At 35.8% G+C, this 19616-nt stretch overlaps 1 protein-coding gene across 10 annotated transcripts in view; it reads right to left on the bottom strand.

Annotated features, from left to right (window-relative positions):
* Nucleotides 1-19616, bottom strand: part of Erc1 (ELKS/RAB6-interacting/CAST family member 1) — a 550337-nt gene that overhangs the window by 483939 nt on the left and 46782 nt on the right. The gene's annotated exons all lie outside the window — the stretch shown is intronic.

Here is a 19616-nt window from a genome sequence, read left to right as displayed (position 1 = left end):
GTGAATTTTCAGATTCTGATCTATCACTACAGGGAATCCAGTTATTAAAATATTAACAACAGATTTTTTCTGAATCTAAAAATCCCGTACCATAAAAATAACAGACGAAGTATGCTTGGACATGCTGGTCCTGATTACAGCAAACACTTGAAAGATAAGCACACACTACTCATAAGATCAAGGCTAATTTAAAGATCACATTCTCGTTTGCAAGATAAAAAAACATGTGGTTTCCAGAGAAAACAGGAAAAACTTCCAGGCTACCTGAAAACTGAAGCAAAAATATGGGTAACTAGCAAAATTTTTGGTTTCCTTTTTGTTTTTGTTTTTTTCTTTTGTCTTTTTGTCTTCCACTACCTGCACATCCTATGTGAGCTGTAGAAAAAGCTGGCCTCCAAACTACTCAAGGAAAATGGAAAGGATTACCTTTCCTAAGGTACAGTTTATGAGTGAAGATAAAAAGAGTCCTAGCAAGAGAGAATAAATAATCTAATAAAGGAAGGCAAACAGGAAAGAGTCACAAAAGACAAAGTAGGAACAAACAAGTCTGTCAAGAGGATAATTATGGGAAATACCTAATATAAAGAATGAATAGACAGGCAGATGGAGGGAGAAAAAAGGGAGGAAAATCTAGACCCTTATAAGGATTTTCATCAAAAAAATAAACCCATATTTTCCAAAGCCATATATAAATCTCACTTCAAAGAATGGTCAGGAAAATTCACAGAAGCTACCAAGTTCAGGAAAATCTAACATCAGCTTTAGGATAAAATTCATAGAGGTAATGAATAATGCCCTTCAGAAGAATATAAAATTGCATTATCTGACAAAACAAACTTGGCTGAGATGATCTCTCCAGAATGAAGACCTATTTAAAACATGATGTAAGGCGAGGTGAGATTAATCAAAACTACCCTAATTGTTCTGAAACCAAACTGACAGTACTGAATACCAACTCAGTGTTTGCTGAATAGATAATACCCATTAATACTTGTTTTTTCCCTCTGAACTAAAAGATTTGTGCAGAATGTCACTTACATTTAGGGGAATGAGTTATTTTAGAATTGAAAAAATATTTTAAATTGAAAATAGTGCTTTCATAACATTGTCAAGATTTTTATACCACCATATAGCTTACTCTTTCTCCCTCAAGGTTTCTAGACACATAAATAAATTCAGGTTATTAAGCCTGTGAACTATTCAAATGCACTATTCAAACCAAAAACATAAGATAAAATGACTGTATCTGGCAATTTCACTTTTAAATATATATCATACTTTTTAATGTTTTACTCAGATTGAGTATATGGTCTACATGATGTATTGTTTTTGTTTTGTTTTCCTTTTCTTGCTTCATTTTGTTTCCTGATGAAACAATAATGAAGCACAGTTGTCTCTTCAATAACACAGAAGTTTAGCCTAAAGGAACAAATCTCTAGTCATATTTTTTTTTATCCTTATATTCAAAAGGGTGAAATAAGATATAACAGTCTAATCAATAATGTGAAGAGAGAGCCTACAGAGTGGGAGAAAATCTTTTCTACATACACTTCAGACAGATCACTAATCTCCAAAATTCATAAAGAACTTTAAAAACTTTACACCAAAAACGCAAAGAACCCAATCAATAAATGGGCGAAGGAACTGGGCAGACACTTCACAGAAGAAGACATACAGGTGAACCACAAATACATCAAACAGTGTTCAACATCTCTATTAATTAGAGAAATGCAAATTAAAACCACCCTAAGATTTCATCTCCCTCCAATTAGAATGGCTATTATCAAGAACAAAAACAATAATAGATGTTGGTGTCGATGTGGGGAAAAATGCACACTCATATACTGCTGGTGGAGCTGCAAATTGGTGCAGCCACTCTGGAAGGTAGTATGGAGATTCCTCAGAAAACTTGGAATGAACCCACCATTTGACCCAGCTATCCCACTAATTGACCTATACCCAACGGACTTAAAATCAGCATTCTGCAGTGATGCACCCACATCAATGTTCTTAGCTGCTCAATTCACAATAGCTAGATTGTGGAACCAACCGAGATGCCCTTCAACTGATGAATGGATAAAGAAACTGTGGTATATATACACAATGGAATATTACCCAGCCATAAAGAAGAATAAAATTATGGCATTTGCTGGTAAATGGATGAGGTTGGAAAATATCACGCTACGTGAAATAGGCCAAGCCCACAACACCAAAGGTCGAAAGTTTTCTCTGATAAGTGGATGACTATACATAACAAGGGGGGGTAGAGGAAAATGGGACGGAAGGGGGTCGGGGAAGGAAAGATAGTAGACTGAGACAGACAGTATTACCCTATGTATATGTATGATTACATGAATGGTACGAATCTACATTGTGTACAATCATAGAAATGAAAAGTTGTACCCCATTTGTGTACAATGAATCAAAATGCAGTCTGTAAAAATTTTTTAAAAATTAAAAAAAAGAAAAAAAAAGATACAACAGTCTATTATCATCAAAAAGAAAGTATTTACTCATTAATTATAACAATTCTCCAGACACCAATTACATTTGCTAATTCAAGATGGGATAAATGACAAAATCCTTGCTTTTTCTTTTTCTTTTTCAGTCTTCTATACTTACATATCCCATGTGAGCTGTAGAAAAAGTTGTGCTTCATTATTTTTAACTTCTTCTGATATAGGTAAAGAATGTAGAGAAAATATATTTAAGTCTAATGCTCAAGGTGTTTTGATGGGTGTCTGACGGTGTTTCTTCCAAATGTGGTTCCCACACCAGCAGCATAAACATCCTCTAGAAATTGTTAGAAAGACAAATTCTTGGGTCCCACTCCAGATCTACTCAATCAGTAACTCTGAGGATGGTGCCCAACAATTTAAATTTTAACAAGCCCTTCAGGTAATTCTGATGCAACCTAAGTGTGGGGATTACCTGAATAGAGAAAATATCTTGGAATTCACCAAGAACAAATAAGAAAGAGGAATAAAGTGCCTGGGTGCTTCACTAATTCATCTTCCCTCTCACTGCTCTGCCCACATCCCGTAGCAGCCACTGTCTTATCTTTCAGTTCTATCCAAAGAAATTCATTTAATGCTCATTAATTGATGCTTCTTAGTCTAATCATATTATACAATTTTTTTGAAACTCTAAATATTCAACCCAAAATACACAATTACCTGAGATGCCCAGATTCCAGACCACAGCAATTAAATTCAATTTTCTGGGTGTGGGGATTGACCAAAAGCATTTTACAAGCTCCCCAGGCAATTCTAATGTGTAACCAGACTGAAAACCCCTGTCTAAATTAAAGTTTTTCTGTCTAGATAGATATTTCTCCAACTATGATGTAAAAACAACCTGTATCATTATCACCAAACTGACCTTCAAAATAATCTTCAGCAGGATATATATGACCTTTTTCTTAATAGCTATGTATCTAATTTACTTTTACAATTTGTTTAATTTTTATTTTATTGCAACTGATACGAGTATCCCATGTATGATAACAAGAGTTACATTTTAAAATAAGATTCCATTTTTTAAAACTGAGGCAAGTCGGGAGTGGTAGCCCATGACTATAATCTCAGAGACTGAGGAGGCTGAAGCAGGAGGACCACAAATTCAAGGCCAGTCTCAGCAATTTGGCAAGGCCCTAAGCAACTTAAGGAGACCTGTCTCAAAACAAAAAATAAAAATGACTATGGATGTAGCTCGGTAGTAAAGTACCTCTGGGTTCAATCCCTAGTCCAAAAAAGAAACAGAAAGAGAGAGAGAGAATTAAAAACAACTAAATAAGTAATGGTACAAAGGGCAGAAAAAAAGGGAGAAGATGGTGGGCAAAGTTTGGTTAAAGTCTCAGATCTTTGGGAATGGGTTCTAGAAATTTTAATTTTTAACAAGTGCATACATCTGATTTTTTTTTCAACTTTGAGATGGACACAATACCTTTATTTTATTTATTTTTATGCAGTACTGAGGATCGAACGCAGTGCCTCACACATGCTACTAGACAAGCATTCTATCACTGGACTACACCCCCAGCCCCACACATCTGATTCTTACACACTTAACCTTCAAGAAATGTTCTAATAAAGAATTTCAGCCTTTTGTTACTAAGCAAACAATAAGCAGCAAGGTATAAAGGGAAACTCCTTGATCCATCTATTTTCCTACCACCACTTCCTGGTCTCACAGAAGACCAGGCAGTTATACCTCCGGGGCAGGGAAGAAGTACAGCTTCTGCTTTAAGATTTATATCCCAAAATAGGAAAGGAGGAAATCAAATTATCCCTGTTTACAGATGATAAAAATTTTATTCACAGAAGATCCAAAAAGCTCCACTAGAAGACTACTACAGCTAATAAACAAATTTAGGAAAGTAGCAGGTTATGAAATCAACACATAAAGATCAATAGCTTTCCTATATACCAATAATGAAACTGCAATAAAGAATCTGTCAGGAAAACAATCCCATTCATAATAGCAAAAAAATAAAAAATAAAAAAAATAAAACAAAGACCTTAGGAATAAATCTAACCAAGAGGTGGAAGACCTCTAGAACATTAAAGAAAGAAACTGAGTAAGACATAAGAAGATCCCATGTTTATGGATAGGCAGAATTATTAATATCACTAAAATGACCATATTAGCAAAAGGAATATATAGATTGATTCAATCAACAAAATACCAATGACATTCTTCACATAACTAAAATTCATCTGGAAAAACAGAAGGTCCAGAATAGCCAAAGCAATTCTAAACCAAAAAAACAATGCTGGAGGCATGAGCTTTAGTAACAAAAATTGAATGGTACTGACATAAAAACAGACACACAAGAACAATGGTAAAGAACAGAAGACACAGACAAACCCACACAGATATAATCCCCTGATCCTCGACAAATATGCCAAGAACATATACTGGAGGGGGAATAAAAAACAGACTTTTTAACAAATAATGCTGGAAAAATTAATTATCCATGTGGATAACTAGATCCTTATCTCTCAGCCTGCACAAAGTCAATGAAAAATGGATCAAAGACCTAGAAATTAGGCCAGACACTATGCAACTTCTAGGAAAAAAACCTAAGGTCAACACTCTAACACATAAGTACAGGCCATGACTTTCTGAACAGGACTGAAGAAATACTGCCAAGAGTTAATAAATGGGATGGCATCAAATTGAAAAGTTTCTGTACAGTAAACAAAGCAATTAAGAATATGAAGAGAGAAGAAAAGCTTTGCTAGCTAGTCTTCTGAATGTATCAAGAATATATAAAGAACTCAAAAAACATTAAAAACTCAAATAACACACTAAATGGGCAAATGAACTAAATAGACACTTCTCAAAAGAAGAAATACAAATGACCAACAAATATATGAAAAAATTTTCAGTACTGTTAGCAATTAAGGAAATACAAAATAAAACTACACTGAGATTTCATCTCACTCCAGTTAGAATAGCCACCATCAAGAATACAAACAATAAGAATGAAGGAACTTTGGATGGTGTAGAGGAAAAAGGGGTGAGAGGGGGTGGGGATGGAAAAACGGTAGAATGAAGCAGACAATATTACTCTCTACATATGTATGATTACATGAATGGTGTGAATATACATTGTGTACAACCATAGAAATGAAAAGTTGTATTTGTGTATAATGAATCAAAATGTGTCTGTAAAAATAAAAAATATTTTAATAAAATTTAAAAAAAGAATACAAACAACATAACAATTCACAACAGCCACCTATGGAACCAGCCTAGATGTCCATCAATGATGAATGGATAAAGAAAATGTGGTATATATATCCAATGGAGTTCTATTCAGCCATAAAGAAAAATGAGGGCTGGAGTTGTGGCTCAGTGGTAGAGCACTTTACTGGCATTTGTGAAGTCCTAGATCTGATCCTCAGCACTGCATATAAATAAATTAATAAAATAAAAGATCCATTAACAACTAAAAAAAAGTATTTAAAAATTTAAAACATTTTAAAAAAGAAAAATGAAATTATGTCATTTGCAAGAAAATGGATGGAACTTTAGAACATTAGGTTAAGCAAAATAAGCTAAACTCAAGTCAAAGGTCATGTTTTCTCTCACACGTGGGAGCTAATGAGGAAAAGGAAAAAGAATGGGTTAGGGATGGGGAAGGTGAGATCTCATGAAAATTAAAGGAATATCAGTAGAGGAAAGGAACTAAAGAGAGAGAGGGGGGAGGTAATACTGGTCAAAATTATATTGTTATATATTGTGTGCAAGAAAAAAGAAACACAACCCCTCCTGACTTACCATTCCATCCCTTTATTATAGTCCCAAAAGTCAGGGCTCATTCCAATTTTTATATCTTTCACCCCTCTCATCCTCCTTACCAACATCCCTATATCACAGGTATCCCCACCCCAAAAAGACAACCTCCCATATTAATTTGCCTTTCTAGCTATCCTTCAAAACTAATTCTTTAAAATTGTAACAAAACACTGGTATAATCTAATCACCCTAGGTTACATCTGTGCTCTCAAATTCCAATGATAAACATCCTGTATCCATATATATGAGCATATATAATGGCATGGTTATAGGTCACCTCACTAGACAGATGATGGCAAAAGGTTTTGGTTCCTATATCAACTCTTTTCCAGTAGTAGTAGTAGTCATCACCATAGTCAATGGTTCTCAACCCTGATGGAGAATTACCTAGGCAGTTTTTATAAACCCCTACACGAAGGCTACGCCCCAGACATTATTCAATTGGGTTAGGTTATCTTGGGTTGGAGTGAAAATGAGACATAAGTTTGTTTTAGTGTTTCTCCTTGATACCAACATGTGGCCAAAATTGAAAACCACAGATCTAGGTTAAGATAGTGAGATTGCCAAAATAGATTCAGAAATTATCCACCATAGGTGTGCAATATTTTTGCCATTCCCATGCTAGTTTCATTCAGCCAAATACAGGAGATTCAGAAAGAACAGTGACTTCTTTTTTTTTTTTTTTTTTTTTTTGCGGTGCTGGGGATTTGAACCCAGGACCTTGTGCTTATGAGGCAAGCACTCTACCAACTGAGCTATATCCCCAGCCCAAGAACAGTGACTTCTGAAGACAGAAATTCCAAATTTCAGTACAGATGAGAATAATATTCAAGAATTTGTTAATTTTTGAGGTTGAGGGTACCAGGGATTGATCTCAGGGACACTTGACCACTGAGCCACATCACCAGTCCTATTCTATATTTTATTTGAAGATAAACTCTCACTGAGTTGTCTAGCACCTCGCCATTACTGAGGCTGGCTTTGAACTCACGATACTCCTGTCTCAGCCTCCCGAGCTGCTGGGCTTACAGGTGTGCACCACTGCACCCATTTACTTGTTTAATTAGGGAACTTCTTAGCCAAAAAAAAAAAAAAACTCTCTTTTTTTTTTTTAACTTCAACCTGTCAAATGCTTTCTTTTGTTTTCTTTTAAAACCAAACGCCATCCTTTAAATATATCCAGTAGTTTTCTAAAATTAAACTTCCTCAGATACAAACGTCATTTTCTTCAAAGCCTAAGATGATGTCACTTATATCCATTGATAGGGGTGATTATAAGCAAGCAAGTTAAAATGGACAGACAAGCAGGATGTGGTATGCACATGTACTCTCAGCTACTCAAGAGGCTGAAGGCGGAAGTATCCTTGAGCTCAAACTAGGCAAGTAGCAAGAATCCATCTCAAATACAGATTCAATGCAATTCCAATTAAAATCCCAAGGACGTACTTTACAGAAATAGAGCAAGCAATCATGAAATTCATCTGGAAGAATAAGAAACCCAGAATAGCTAAAGCAATCCTTAGCAGAAAGAGTGAAGCAGGGGGTATCGCAATTCCAGACCTTCAACTATACTCCAAGCAATAGTAACAAAAACGGCATGGTATTGGCACCAAAATAGACAGGTAGATCAATGGTACAGAATAGAGGACACAGACACAAACTCAAATAAATACAATTTTCTTATACTAGAAAAAGGTGCCAAAAATATGCAATGGAGAAAAGATAGCCTCTTCAACAAATGGTGCGGGGCAAACTGGAAATCCATGTGCAGCAAAATGAAACTAAACCCCTATCTCTCACCCTGCACAAAAATCAACTCACAATGGATCAAGGACCTTGAAATCAGACCAGAGACCCTGCATCTTACAGAAGAAAAAGTAGGTCCAAATCTTCAGCTTGTTGGCTTAGGATCAGACTTCCTTAATAGGACTCCCATAGCACAAGAAATAAAAGCAAGAATCAATAACTGGGACAGATTCAAACTAAATAGCTTTTTCTCTCAGCAAAGGAAACTATCAGCAATGTGAAGAGAACCTACAGAGTGGGAGAAAAATCTTTGCCACTCAATCTTCAGATAGAGCACTAGTATCTGAATATATAAAGAACTCAAAAAACTCTACATCAAGAATACAAATAAGGGCTGGGGAGATAGCTCAGTTGGTAGAGTGCTTGCCTTGTAAGCACAAGGCTCTGGGTTCGATCCCCAGCACCCCAAAAAAAAAAAAAAAAAAAAAAAAAAAAGAATACAAATAACCCAATCAATAAATGGGCTAAGGAAATGAACAGACACTTCACAGAAGATCTACAAGCAATCAACAAACATATGAAAAAATGTTTAACATCTTTAGTAATAAGAGAAATGCAAATCAAAACTACCCTAAGATTCCATCTCACCCCAATTAGAATGGCGATTATCAAGAATACAAGCAACAACAGGTGTTGGAGAGGATGTGGGGAAAAAGGTACACTCATACATTGCTGGTGGGACAGAAAATTAGTGCAGCCACTCTGGAAAGCAGTGTGGAGACTCCTTAGAAAACCTGGAATGGAACCACCATTTGAACCAGCTATCCCACTCCTCAGCCTATACCCAAAGGACTTAAAATCAGCATACTACAGTGATGCAGCCACAACAATGTTCATGGCTTCTCAATTCACAATAGCCAGATTGTGGAACCAACCTAGATGCCTCTCAATTGATGAATGGATAAAGAAACTGTGGTTATATATATATATATATATATATATACCATGGAATATTACTCAGCCATAAAGAATAATAAAATTGTGGCATTTGCAGGCAAATGGATGCAGTTGGAGAATATCATGCTAAGTGAGATAAGCCAATCTCAAAAAACCAAAGGATGAATGATCTCACTGATAAACCGATGATGACACATATAGGGGGTGGGAAGGGGTCAAGAATGGAGGAAGGAGGGACTCTATAGAGGTATAAGGGGAGGAGGGGGGAGAAAAAAGATAACAGAATGAATAAAAAACTATTATCATAGGTAAATGTATGATTACATAAATGGTATGCCTCCACTTCATGTACAGAGAAACAAGATGTATCCCATTTGTTTATAATAAAAATGAATTAAAAATAATAAGTAAAAAAAAGAAAAGAAAAAAAAGGTAAATTAATAAATAAAAGGGTCAGGGCTAAGGGTATAGATCACACAAGGTACAGGGTTCAATTCCCAGTGCTGGAAAACACACATGTACATACATACATGTGTGGACAGAGCAATACTACGGTTTACATGTACTGCAAGGCATATGTTAAAATGTAAGTTCAAAGTGCAATATCACACATCATAATTTATACTATTTTTGGAATCTGTGATACAAATCCCTGTCATTATATTCATCATACTCAATATAATTAGGTCTACTTATTAAATATCCTGTATAGACAGCACTGATAATACTATAAACCTCTATGTTAAATTCAGATTTAAAATCCTATTTTGTAATAAATGACTCATCAAAAAAATGTTTATAGTCTACATCATCACCTAAAAAGTTTATTAAAAAATGTAATAGAGTTCAGCTTTACTCTTGGTGTAACAAAGAAATAATGTTTAATTTTAGGAAGCTAGAATTTTTCTAATAAATGAACACTTGGCATCAAGAGTCACAGTTGTATTCACTTCCTGCCATAAATGCCAACAGCAAGTACATCCAATTTCAAGTTCCTCTGAAGCCAATGAGTGGGCAGAACACAACCAGAGCCAAAATGGGGAACACATGGTATTCATTCTCTGAAAAAAAAAAAAATCAGCAATGGAATACAACCAGGAGGGGAAGCCATCTGTCACCAGCAAAAGAGGTGGCAGAAGATGTCAAAGACTATAACATGCCACCTCAACCTGGGCAGTCAAGTTTTAGATTTTAATCCCAGCTAACTCTTCAAATGAGAAATAGTCTTCAAATTATTAGAGTCAAATTATGAATGGAACAGCAAGAGGAAGAAAAATCACCAACACTCTACTGAAGCCAGGTGCAGTGTCGCAGGACTGAGAAGGCTAAGGAAGGAGGATCACAAGTTCCAAACCAACCTCAGCTGTATCAAAATAAAAGGGGCCAGGGATGTCTCTCTCATGGAAACAGCAACAAACAGAAACCACACTAATGCAAAATATAAGAAACCTACCAACTAACAAATTCGCTTCCCTCTCAATAGGGAAAGCACTGGCAATTTTATCTGTATTATTTCTAGTCCCTTAACATTACATTTGCCCAAGATTTCAAGATGAACCAAGAGAGTAACTCCCCAAACATGCAAGTAAAATTGAACTACCCAAAAAAAAAAAAAAAAAAAAAAAACCCTTCACCACCATCTCAATTCACCCCACACACTTCACACAACCCCATCTTTGGAATTTCACATTTAACAAGGTAAAATCTTAGAGCAACTAATTGAAAATATTAGTTACCGGCATTTTAAAATCTGAAAACGTAGTGACATTTGACTGAAAGCCTAAAGCCTCTAGACCTCTACTTACTTAAGTCAGTAATTTATATGATCATTAGAATGCTGGAAACCTGTTTTTAAACACATTATTTGTGAAATTAGAATTGGCCACCCTAATTCCAATTTATTCACTTACTTGCTGATATTCTTTCTTTCATTCAAGCAGAGTTTTTTTAAACCTCACCTAGTCTCAAATGCCTCCTCTCTAAAGGAAAAATAGTGATTTCCTCTTGAAGACATCCATCTAACTACCCAACTACTAATAATTTAATTCTTCAAACTTTGGCACACAAAGCAACACCTTTTCTATAAAAAATAAAATAATCTCCCTTTAGAAAGATATTAAAATCTTTACATATTTTATAATCCAATTTTATCTTGGGACTAAATCAAGGACTTGGGAGTTATGCTCTCTTAAAACAACACAATAAACATTTATTTATGAGGATGATGAAACACCAAGCTCATAGCATAATTCATTACCCTAATGACACCAAAAATAAAATCAACATATGGTTCAGAAATTACAGATTTAGGGCTGGGGAGATAGCTCAGCTGGTAGAGTGCTTGCCTCAAAAGCACAAGGCCCTGAGTTCGATCCCCAGTACCACAAAAAAAAAAAAAAAAAGAAAGAAAGAAATTACAGAATTATTTGCTCTAAAGTTCAACAAAAAGTAGGAAGACATCTCAATCCACAAGCCAGTGGGGAAAACGCACTGAGTCAAACAAAAATAAACCAAATAATTGTGAAATAACCAATATTCAATTTAATTATTCCATCATAACACTGGTGGTGACTACGAAATACAGCTACTTTCCTCTTTTTGTATAACAAGGTAGCGCAGTAAAGAATGTGTTCAGTGTCCCAAAATCTGTTTCCTTTCTTGACAGTCTATAACAGAACAGAATGTGGAAGCCACATTATCTGGGCTGGAATCCTCTGCCACTACACAGCTGTATGAAAGTGGGCAAGTTACTCTAAGCCTTCATTTCCACTTCAATAAAACAACATTACCTACCTCATCCAGTTGTTAGGATGATTAATAACATGGGTAGAACACACAGAATAGTCCTTTTTCTTAGCTAACACTACACAAGTGTTAGTTATTACTTATTCTTTTGTCTAAACCAGGTGTTGACAAGTTTTCTCTGTGAAGGGCCAAATACATAAATATTTCAGGTTTATCAGATCACTCACACACTATCATGGTAACTAAATTCAACCAATGTACTATGAAAGAAGCCATAAACAACACATTAATAAGCATGGCTGGGTTCCAATAACATTTTATTTGTGGACACTAAATTTTCATAAAATCTTCACATCACAAAATATTACTTTTTATGAACAATTAAAACTGCAAAAACCACTCTTAGCTTGTGGGATGTACAAATCCTGTGGGAAGGATCTGGCCCACAGGCTATCATATGATGGATGCCTACTATAAACTAATGCTTTTCAAAGCCAGTTGATGGGCAAGTTTCCATTGATCTATAATAAAATTGCCACTGTAAAGCTAAAAGTTATTTTCTTAGAACTGTTCTTTATTTTGAGATTACGCAATTCTTTTTTTGGGGGGGGGTGGGATTCATGGAGATTGAACTCAGGAGCACTCAACCACTTATTTTGTATTTTATTTAGAGACAGGGTCTCACTGAGTTACTTAGTGCCTTGCTTTTGCCTAGGCTGGCTTTGGACTTGAAATCCTCCTGTCTCAGCCTCCCGAGCCACTGAGGTTACAGGTATATACCACTGCACCCAGCTGAGATTATGCAATTCTAATTCTTTTCATGTTACCACATCTTTCCTCTTACAAAGCACCAGTAATAGCATATGGTAAATTTTCTATTGTTTTTATTTCACACTCCCATTACAATTGCCCCTCTAGTCCCTGCTTCCTTTTTTACTTGTTTTATGTTGTTATTTTTCATTTTACTGGTGTGCAAAATCCAAGTTTAGGAATAAGTAATCTAATGCTCTCTACCTAATCAAACAAGAAAATCACTGACAAGTCACATGACATTTTCTGACACAGACTGGTTATTTGTGTGTGTGTGTGTGTGTGTGTGTGTGTGTGTGTGTGTGTTGTGGTTGCTGTTGTTGTTACTGGGGATTTAACCCAGGGGTGCTCAACCACTGAGTTATATTCCCAGCCTTGGCCTCGCTAAATTGCTGAGACTGGTCTTGAACTTGCAATTCTCCTGCCTAAGTCTCCTGAGTCACTGAGATTACAGGCATGTACCACCACACCTGGCTAGACCTGCTATTTAAAGTAATCAAATTATAATTTTTTCCATCTTGTCAACTGATCTTCTAACCTCTTTCTTCTCTTCCCTTCCTCTCAATGTTAATCTCTTCCCAGTTTCTTGGAATCCTGTGATACTCCTGTGCTTGGATAGTGTTCTCCAACTAAAACACAGAAGAATTTTAATGTAGTCTATTACATTTAATAAGTGAGTGAAAAATATTAATTTTTCAATAAATATTTTAAACAGGGATATACATTTCACTCAGTTGTCCTTAACTGCAAACACAACAGCATTTTAGCTGACTCTAAACAAATCTGTCATTTGCCAGATGTAAGAACTGAATGAATTCCTCTCTTAATTTCACTTTCTTCATCTAAAAATAAGGACAACATCACTTATGTATAAGATCATTATCAAGATTAGAAATAATGTATATAACAGCATGTAGGAAGATATCTGTAAATGCTCTATATAAGAGCCATGATTAGCACTCAGATATATTTGGCAACAATGTCATGTAAGACAACATTTTCAATGACAACTATTACAGTATTTTTAAAAGGGTACAACAGCAGACCACATGTAAAAATCAAAGGGAACATCACATGTAACACTACATGTTCAATGTCAGAGGACTAAATAATAGGAATAATGTGAGCAAACTGCACTTTTAGGTAATACACATTTATGTAAGAGTTCAATTAAATAAAAAGCACAGTAGAGAAATTAATAGTTTTAGAGTGCTTGCCTTGCAAGCACAAGGCCCTGGGTTCAATCCCCAGCACCGCAAAAAAAAAAAAAAGAAAGAAATTAATAGTTTAAACTAAGGAGTATGAGGAAATGTAAGCATCCTTTGCTACCCAGTCTCAAGAAACCTCCACTGCCTGTTAAGTCTTGTTCATACAAAAGCACAGTTAAAATTATTTGCAGAGAGTTTGGGGCCCATCTAATCACCTAGAAACCTCTTACCACAGAAAGAAAGTAAGTCAGTTTAAAAAATATGTATTTCCATCAATATTACATTCCTTTTGGGAAAATATAATTCACAGATGAGTCATGATGGAAATAAAAATGTTAAATAATGAATATCACTGTAAATGAAAACCCTGCAAGCTAATTACCCTACTCAAAGTTCCTCATAATTCCTTCAGGAATAATAAGAATGCACTGGTAGTGATTAGTTATGCACATGAAACTTATTAAGCATTGTGACCCATTTTCTAAACAGACCTTATAGGTCCCATGCTACTCTTCCCCTTCTAGTAGATTATAAGGTACATTTGTACATCCAAAAATGTTATAAAATACATTTGCATTTATGAAATATTTAACTTGATTTTCATACAACTAGTATTTATTGCACTGCATCCTTACTACATCAGGTGGTCTTATCTATAATTTTATGAATTTTTTTTAAATATTGCACCAATAAAATGATTATTATCCCCATCTGAGAACTGATGGAAATTACATGAAGGTTCTTTTCCCTTTTATGTAAACACTGTTTTTAAGTCACCCACCTTGAAAAGAACTTCAACAGTCACATATTTCTCATTCTTAGTGTCTAACTTGGTTATATGAATCAATCCTATATATAGGTTTTGTAATCAAAGTGAACAGGCAGGCTCGATGAGAATTCAGCTAGGAAAACTAATAAAATCAGGTAATTTCTGAAGAAAAAAATCTGTGGTGGTGGGATTATGGCTCAGTGGTAGAGTGCTTGCCTAGCATGTGTGAAGCACTGGGTTCAATCCTCAGCACTGCATACAAATAATTCAAAGTTCATCACCTAATAAAAATTAAAAATTTTTTTTTTAAATCTATGGAGGTTACCTTTTTATAATAAAATCCAGAGTTAGGTAACAGAGGTCCAGAAAACAGGGGTCCAGAAATAGTAAACACTGACTATGGCTGCACACCTCATAAGTGACTGGCAAAACCAGGTTTAAAGCTACAAATGTAGATCTCCTGATTTGATATTGAGTGTTCTATCACTCCACGGGTGATTCTCAAGCTTATCTAATCCAACACTATCCCTAAATGTCCCTTTTACTATCCTGAAAATGCATAAATGAACCCACTCTCACATATAATTTCAAGAAAAATTATACTATTCTATGAAAGAAAACAAAGAATATCCTAATAAAATCATATGTAACAACTACATCAAAAGACATACACTCACAAATCAAGACTTAATAGGTGACAACAATGCAACATTACTATTGACTTGATTTTCCAAAATAATAAAAACTCTAGGAAAACACACAAACAATTCAAAACACAAACTTCTATCAACTTATACAATAGTTCCACTGCTAGAAAATTTAGTATAGACATTCAAAAATGCTCTATACTAATGTACAACAATGTACATGTTTATGTAATTAAGATCTAGGTTCAGATCACTATACACACATATGTGTAGGTGAAACTACACAAATTTCTGTTAAGATTTGAAAATCACATAGAACAAGGAAGGAACTTTTCAATGTGCAGACCCTATTCTAGGAGTGCAGGATGTCTTGTAATCTTAAACTGTCTCTCCACTGCAATCCTAGAAACACTTTTTGCCCGCCCCCCATTATTCTAATGGCCCATGTTCTCACCTTTCCAACAACTGAGAACCTGGACACTATCTCTTGAAATAACTACTCCATCAGAAATATCAAGAGAATCCAAGCCTTTATCTGCTACCCTTTAAGTAGATTATCTTTTACCTGCTTCATCTCTGAAAAATGCTGTATGCCATCCATATTATTTATATATATATATATATATATCTCACAATTCAAAGATACTTTTCCTGGGTAACATGTTTTCTTAGAGAAATAAGAAATATACCTCCCATGACTCCAGAAAAGACGAGAAACACTCATTAAAGTACGCTTCTCTACTAAGATTCAGCACCTAATTTCCTTTGCCCATGAAGAAGAGACATGGGGTAAGAAAAAATAATTATTCAGGTAATCAAATCAATGAAAAATAATCAAAAGCAACTACATTTTCTGAATATACTTCTCTCCCAATATCTCAAGAGATTTTTAAATCCTATACAACCGTTTTCCCTTAGTTCCCAAAATGTTTTTATTCTAAACAGAATAAATACCACCAGGTTTACAATGTAAGTACAATACAATTGTGTTTTTAAAAAAAGTTTTACACACTGTGCTTAAATATTTACCTGTGAACAGCTAAATGCAGTAGTTTTGCTTTTATTTTCACACCCTTATCTCAGACCAGGAATAGTAATGATACTGGTATACAAAGAAAAAATAAAACATAAATACCCACTCCCCCCAAAATTTTTTTGAGATGGTGGGGGGTCTTGCTATGTCGCCCAGTCAGACCTCAAACTCATGATCCTCCTGCTTCATGCTCCAGGTGAGCTGTGATTACAGGTACATGCCATCACTCCCAACCCATCCAAAACTCAACCCCAAAATAGCTAAAACTATAATATCATTTATATATTCGACAATGAAAATACCTGAATTAGACAAATATCTCTTCCTAGACTTTAAAAAAAAACACAAAATGACTCAATGTAAACAATGAAGAAACTTAACCAGAAAAACTGTTTTCTTTAGCTATGCTTTTAAGGTATGTACTGTGAAATGGATGACAAAGTTTCTCCATAATAAAATCTTATGGCCCAAAGGATAAATTAGAGATTCATTTTTCCAAATTCCCTATTGTAGGGCAAAAATATATTATATAATAAAATAGCAACAACTTCATCATATTCCCATGCTTGTAGCATCAGAAAATAATTTATTTTTTTATTGTCAAGTAGAGAAAATATAAAATCAAAAATTTTAAAAACCAACAAAATAAAAAGACCTACACACACTGCAACTTTGATAGAAGGCAGCACATAATCATAAACTCAACTCAACATGGGCTCAAGATTCCTTTAAGTGTAGTAGGATAGGGAAAGAAGATATTGTGTTCCTCAAGCACAAACTGGGTAATAAAATGTAATGAAAATGTCTTCCAAAGATTGGCTTAATATGCACTACCTGCCAATGTACAGAGTGCTTAAAACTGAGCTCTCTCACTTGCAGAATTTTACAATGCTTTCTAGTATATATCATTATAATAGAGTCTCACTGAATAGAAATCCTTGATGATCCGCCCTCTTCTTTTTCAAGAACAAAAATTCCATGTAGGAGACTTTAGAACATCAGCCATGGCCCCCTTCTTCCTGCCGGGAGAAGTCTGTATTATTACCTTTAAATAAAACCTGCTTAATATGCTTGCCTTGGCGTGCTTCTCTAGTGTTCAACCTTCAACATTAGAAGAAGCAGAACTCGTCACCGGTAAACGGCGGTATCAGATTTGGAGGTCCCACCGAGATTTACGCCAAGGTAAGTAAGCTTCTCTCTCCACTCACCCCACATCTGTTTGAGGTGCATCTTTCTTTCTGTCTCTTTATTTTTGGAGGGCAAAAAATGGGCACCCGTCGGCTACTTAAATGCAGTTAGTGCAGCCGCCATTCTTAAGACTCGGGTGAGAGTTTCCCGGCCCAGGCAAGTTCCAATCACCTGCTCTGTAGGCATGTTTGACTGTGCTGAAGCCGTTTCCTACTTTTCTGTCCAGGCCCGGAGTGCAATTGCCGCAAGTACACAGTATCCCTAGTCCTGATCTTCCCAGGATGAGTGGAGGTGGAAGAAGGGTTGGAGCAACTGCAGGGTTCTCGGCCCGGGCTACTCTCAGGTGGACCCCAAAGGTTCCTTCTCCAGACTCCCCTCCCGACAGCCCTGAGGGGTATCCAGGGTGATCGGTAGACAATGGCACTGACGGAAAGCGCCAATTACCTTTGCCTCCGTATGGGCCATACAGTGCACAACACTCCCACACATCCACTCCCTCCTGGATGCTCCCCTTCCCTTGCCAGTCAGACATTAGGAATTCAGACTGTAGAATTAAGGCCTGGGATGATTAGTATGAAAATGCCCAGGTTCCCTTTGTTCGCATAGTTAGCCTTCACTAGTCTAGACATCTAAAGTCTCCCCATTACTGTTCCCATGCTTAAATGTGCTCACTGTGTTCTCTTTAAGCTGCAAGAGGGAGGCATTTAAAAACCCCTCCCATGTGACCCTCCAAGCAAAGGGTGTTATACGCCTAACAACCAATAGATGTCCCCTCCCCCTCCGGAGATTCCTTTAGTCTACAGGGCAAGAAGATAGGTAAAAGGCACATTTTTACTTTTGTCATCGCTTTTCATAATTAGGAGTTTATAGTGGCAGGGAGGAAAGCAGTAATGCCCTTAAGTCTGATTCCTCCCAGGGTCTCTAGCACAGGGCAAACTAGGAAACAAAAGAAACAATTGGAAAAATTAACAAAATAAATAGTTGGTTCTTTGAAAAAATAAATAAAATTGATAAACCCTTAGCCACACTAACAAAGAGAAAGAGGGAGAAAACTCAAATTACTAAAATTCGGAATGAACAAGAAAACATTACAACAGACACGAGTGAAATACAAAACATAATTAGAAGCTATTTCGAAAATCTATACTCCAACAAAACAGAAAACCTCGAAGACATCAACAAATTTCTAGAGATATATGAATTACCTAAACTGAACGAGGAGGACATACACAACTTAAATAAACCAATTTCAAGCAATGAAATAGAAGAGGTCATCAAAAGCCTACCAACAAAGAAAAGTCCAGGACCAGATGGGTTCTCAGCCGAGTTCTACAAAACCTTTAAAGAAGAGCTCATTCCAATACTCCTCAAACTATTCCATGAAATAGAAGAGGAGGGAACCCTCCCAAACTCGTTCTATGAAGCCAATATCACCCTGATACCTAAAGCAGACAGAGACACATCGAGGAAAGAAAATTTCAGACCAATATCCTTAATGAACATCGACGCAAAAATTCTCAACAAAATTTTAGCAAATCGCATACAAATATATATTAAAAAGAGTGCACCACGATCAAGTGGGTTTTATCCCAGGGATGCAAGGTTGGTTCAACATTCGGAAATCAATAAATCTCATTCACCATATCAACAGACTTAAAGTTAAGAATCACATGATTATTTCAATAGATGCAGAAAAAGCATTCGATAAAATACAGCATCCCTTCATGCTCAAAACACTAGAAAAAATAGGGATAGTGGGAACATTCCTTAACATTGTAAAGGCCATCTACGCTAAACCCATGGCTAATATCATTCTAAATGGTGAAAAACTGAAAGCGTTCCCCCTAAAAACTGGAACAAGGCAGGGATGCCCTCTTTCACCGCTTCTATTCAACATCGTCCTTGAGACTCTAGCCAGAGCAATCAGACAAACCAAAGAAATTAAAGGGATACGAATAGGAAAAGAAGAACTCAAACTATCCCTGTTCGCTGATGACATGATTATATATTTAGAGGAACTGGGAAATTCCACCAGAAAACTTTTAGAACTCATAAGTGAATTCAGTAAAGTAGCAGGTTACAAGATCAATGCTCATAAATCCAATGCATTTTTATACATAAGTGATGAATCTTCAGAAAGAGAAATTAGGAAAACTACCCCATTCACAATAGCATCGAAAAAAATAAAATACTTGGGAATCAATCTC

Source organism: Sciurus carolinensis, chromosome 4 (assembly GCF_902686445.1).
Source record: "Sciurus carolinensis chromosome 4, mSciCar1.2, whole genome shotgun sequence".
Classification (NCBI taxonomy): Eukaryota; Metazoa; Chordata; class Mammalia; order Rodentia; family Sciuridae; genus Sciurus; species Sciurus carolinensis.
This window is presented reverse-complemented; position numbering and strand designations above follow the sequence as displayed.